This window comes from Octodon degus, unplaced genomic scaffold (genome assembly GCF_000260255.1).
Source record: "Octodon degus isolate 3935 unplaced genomic scaffold, OctDeg1.0 scaffold00068, whole genome shotgun sequence".
NCBI classification, from domain to species: domain Eukaryota; kingdom Metazoa; phylum Chordata; class Mammalia; order Rodentia; family Octodontidae; genus Octodon; species Octodon degus.
Window position 1 is genome coordinate 5,558,401 of NW_004524644.1, and position 5,291 is coordinate 5,563,691.

Sequence of the window (5,291 nt, forward strand, 5' to 3'; positions counted from 1 at the left end):
CGACTCATCCTTCTGCTTTCCAGCCAATTCAATATTGCCTACCTCACTAGTGGCAGCAGAGCTGGAGCTCTAGAGTGCGACAGTCACTGGGATGGAGCCAGGACAGGATCCAGAAGCCAAGACCCACCTTCCTTCCCAGAGGTGCAGACCCCACTGGGAAGAGGGTGAATGCCCAGGATCCTGAGAAAATCTTGCCCCTGCAATGCTGATGAGGCCAATGGCTGAGAAAAGAATGTTTCATTCCCCTGGGACAGAGGAGAGAAGACTCAAGGTTGAGGAAAAATAACAAGGATTTCCCTTAACACAGCACAAGGACTGGTGGCTTACTAGCTTCAGACCTCGGGATGTGCTCTCGGATGAGGACTTGGCAGCCACAGCGGGGAGGCTGGGAAAGTTTCACTCTTTGAAAGAGGAGTAAAATCTTCCCTTTTGCCCCTAAAAGTTGACCAAAGAAAATTACCCAAAGCACTTGATGGCAGGAACCCACCCGAGAGTTGCGGCTTCTCCATTTCATCAGAGGTTTGCCATGAAGAAACTGTGTGGTGAACTCTTTAGGAAAACGTAAATAGCATCCCCTTTCCAATTTATCTTTTCTGCAGATCTGACTTTTCATGTATTAGATTTCTTTACTGTAAACAAAAACCTCAAAGAATAGATTTCAAAATATTTAGGAAGTAGCCTATTTATTTTGATTGATACCCAACTGTATGAAACTACAGTTTTGGAAAGTTATCTGAACACTGCACAGCAATGTGCCTGGTACTGTAGCTGAAAAGAAAATGCTAATTTAAAAACGTTTTGTGCTGCATCACATTGACTTCCAAAGTTTCGTTTCTGTTCTGATTGTGGAGCTTTTTCCCTTGGCAGGCCTAGAGAGAGTGTGTGACATGTATTTAATCACCAAGAATTCCAACCAGTGGTAACAGTGGCGTTGGGTTTATGACCATGCTTTCATTTGTTTTCTGGTGAAAGCCATGGCCATTTATAGAGCCTGCGTGTAAAACCTGTCACATCCTGGCCACCTTGCATCATCAGCATTCCCCTTCAGGAAGAGGCAGTGGATTTGCCTGGCTCTAGCTGTGCAATCTCTTCTTCATGCGTGTGAACTTTGCAGGATGTTAAGTACCCCATTAAAAATGAATGGAGCACTTCAGTGGCTCCTGCAAACCCTCTAATGATCTGCCCCTTTGAAAAAGCAGCATTTGATTGTGTAAACTAGAAAAGCAACATAGAGCCTGGCACAAAGACAACAGAAAACTACTGCTGCACTGAGAAAGAAACTTGAACTCAATCTCTCCCTCATTTGCCCAAGTGTTGCAGTACAAGTATTTCTTGCAATTGCATGCAAGTCCTCTACACTGGAAAGTTTGCGGTTGAGCCTTATATTCAGGGGGAGCCTGGATTAGGAGTGATCATCGGCTCACTATGAATGAGTGGGGGTGCTGTGTTTGTTGAATGTCAGCATAATGCTCACAGTCCCCTGAGCAGTAGAGGGTCTTAGCACCAGAAGTTTTCTTAGAAAGCCTGAGACCCTTTCCCAGAGTCCTTTCCTAGTTTCCTGGACTAGTGGCCACCTCAGTCTTCGCTGAGTGACTCTGTCTTCCTGGCTTCCTCTTGTTTTGTCCAGGACCCTGTAAGAAGAGGAAACCAGTCATGTAATCATGTGGGATACAATGGAACAATTTATAGAACATCTTCTGATTCTTGGACAAGATCCCCAGGACTTATTCTTGGGTTCATTGATTTCTGGGGACTGCATCTGGATGTTCTACCAACATTTAGCTTACCTTACAACTTTCAATGAATTGGATATTATCATTCTAATTTATGGGAAAACTGAAGCTCTAGAAGTTGGATATTTGGAAAACAGCCTCCTTTACCATCTCATGGGTTTCTCAACTTCTCTTTACGGGTAACTTTACATGTTGCAATTATTATTACTGTTATTCTTATTGTTATTGTTTTATTGCAAGTGATGCAAGAAAATAACACAGCTTTGAGCTGTAAAGTTATGAGCTTATTAAAATTATCAACTGACACAAGCTTTGAATGATTTATACTTTTTCATAAGATCAACATTGACAATAACAATGGCACCAGGACCGCGGGACTGTATGGGGAAGTGAGTGACTCATCTGCTTTTCTTGATAGTAGCTGGAGCTGCAGGTAGAACATTACCCTTCATCATGAGTTGTTCCCTTACATGTGCCGACTGCCTACAAAGCGCGGCAATTGCGGGAGAGAGAGGGCAAGTGGTCCATGCCTTCCTTCGTGCCTCATGTTCAAAGTGTGCCTACATTCTGGTAAAGGCTCTTGTTATAGTCTGAATGTGTACCCTGAGGTTCATGTGTTAGAGAGACCCAGTCCAAAAGTTCAGAGAAGTGGTGCTTTTAAAAGGTAGTTAGGTCCTGAGGCTATGCTTTCATGAATGAATTAATCCCATGACAAAGGAATTGGGTATCAGATTGGTTTTGCAGGAGAGAGTTCCTGATAGCTGAATGAGTTCAGCTTCTCTCTCTTTCTCTCTCTCTCTCTCTCTCTCTCTCTCTCTCTCTCTCTCTCTCTCTCTCTCTCTCTCTTGCGCATGTATGCATACGCAGGCACTCACATGTACATTCTCTCTCCTATGGTCTGATACTTCTCACCCTGTTTCAGGGCCTCAAGAAAGCACTGTCCAATGCAGCCCCCTTGATCTGTTGCTTTCTATCCCCCAGAGCCATGCACTGACTATATTTCTACCATTTATAAATTACTTGGTTTGTAGTATTCTGTTGTAGCACCATAAAATGGACCAGGACATCTTATCTGTTAGAAAAGGCAAAAAATCATGAATTTGTGATTTAGAAGTGGCAGGCTTAAAATAGCAGATGTAAGTTTTACAATAAAAGTGTAGCTACTTTACCTCTGTTGGTCTCGTGTCTTGCCTTCTCACTACTCTACTCCCCATTCATTTCTGGTACCTTCATCTTGTTCTCCATTTCCTGAGTTTGAGCTTGACATTTTATTTCGTATTTAGGACAGGGTCTACAGGGTCTACAAGGTCTTCAGGGTCTACAGGGTCTTACTACATAGATTGGACTAGTAGTGATCCTCCTGTTCTCAGCCTCCCAAGTGCCGGGATTACAAGCCAACACCACTATGCCCAGTCTCCATCACTGTCTCACCCCGCCAGCGACTGACATTTTAGATGTCCTATTTCTTCTCTGCTTTATTCACCAAGGCCTCGTGATTTACCTTTTCAGACCACTGACTTCCTCCTGAAGGAGATGACACTGTGCTTCTGATCCTGTTGCTCTCCATACTGCACCCATTGTCACTCCCATGCTTGATCCAGGCTGAATCCTTGGACGCTGCTCAGAGTGAATTGGACCCTGAAGCAGAGTGGAGCTCTAGAAACAAGTTCAACTTTCCAGTGCCCGCTGAGGGGCAGCACCGTACCCTGCAGGAAAGCCACCTGCCTTCCCTCCCCTCCATCTTTGTGATCCAGAACTCTGCCGGTCCTGCTTTAGCCATTGTCACAATCGCATGGGGAAAAAATCCATAGGAGAGCATTTCAGTGAGGGTGTATGCCTAAGGAGAGGAATGGAAGTAAAAACTGGTTTGACTAGAACTCATATTTCAAATAGGAGAGATTCAAGCAGGAGGAAGGTAAGTGAGGTAAAAGTAGCATGGTATTAAGGATTTGTATCAAGGAATCTGGAATCTAATAGGTGAAAATCACTTGAAATACTTTTCTGGCATTATTAACATTGAGACTGTCATTGAGTGGAAAAAAAGTGTGTAAATATGTCCCACTAAGACTGATTTTAGTGTTTATTTTCCTTTTCTTAATTAGTCCCTTAATTTTTGTCTTATTTATATTGAGACCCTGTTATTCACTGCCTACAAGCTGAGAGCAACTTGCTTGGCTCCTGCGCAACCGAGGCACTCTGTACTCAGGTGGGGAATGGCTGTGGCTTCCTTATGAACTGACTTCGATCATCATACAGTGGTTTTCTTATGTGGAATAATAAACTGGGTCACTGTGCCTGGCTTATATGATAGTAATATTGCATCACCAGGTTTGTTTTGGTTAGAATTTGTCCCAGAATTAAACATTGTCTTTGCCTTTGGAACATCACAGAATATTCCTTTTACCCTTCCAACCTATATTCACTCTATGTATTTGCTTCGGCTTTTATCATCCTACCCGAGCACCCCAGAAACCTAAGCCTTGACTCTACAAGCCCACTTGTGTGTGTGTGGACACATGCCTCACTGGTATGTGCTGCTCACTGCCGCCCCTCGAGAAGACTTTGTCTCATGGCTTTTACTCTGTCTTTAAAACTCCATTCCATGCCTTCCCTTTAGCTTCAGATTTATAACAACCTCACATCCCCTTCTGTTCAACAGTAAACCCCTTGTCTGTATCCCATACTCCACTGGTTTTTCCTTTTCAGTGTGAAGCCTCAGAATCATCTGCCTTTTCTTTCTATATTAAGTTGTCATGAGTCCTGTGACCTCAACTCGAGTGCCTCACAAAACCTCAGCAGTGTGCTCACACCTGAAGGGCCAGGCCGACAGTGCAAGGGGAGAGAAGGCTCAGAGGCAGTCACCTGCAGAACTGTGGACTTCTGCTCCACTGAATCTTTGGGTTGCAATAATTGTCCAGGAATATTACAGCTCAAGGACCCAACATTCTTAGCTGAGATCTTCAGTGAAGGTGGCATTCAGGGAAAACTCCTAGCAACATTTTCCTCAATAGAAAAGAGATTGGGAATGAGATGAAGAGGCTAGAAAGCCATAATGCTACAATATGGTAAAATGTGTGCTGATACTTGTGAAGGAGGTGCCTGTCCCCAGGAGGATAGCTTCTTTCTAATCAGAATCTTGTTCCCAAGATTTCTCAACCCCAGGATGAACCTTAAAAAGGAAGAAAAATGCTTCTGGAGTTCCCATTGTTTTTCTTTTTTTCTGTATGAGCATCATGGATGACAGAGTTCTGTGATTGAAGTGAGGTTCACATCTGACCATCGGACCATGGCGACAGACACGGAGCACCCCTGCTGATTTTCATATAAGGCATTTAGTGGGGCTTGTAGCTTTATAAGCTCCTGCTTTTCTCTGTCACAAGACACCTGCAGTCCCTGTGGCTATCTCCAGAGTGATGTCAAATGCCCTGATGTCTGCGAATGTTTCTCGTTTTTGGAAACCTCACGCAGCTTTCTTTCCTGCCGAGAACTGGTTTTCTGTCTGTGAAAGTGCTCCTTCCTCTTACTTTTTATTTATTTTTTAAAAATTTTATTTATTTA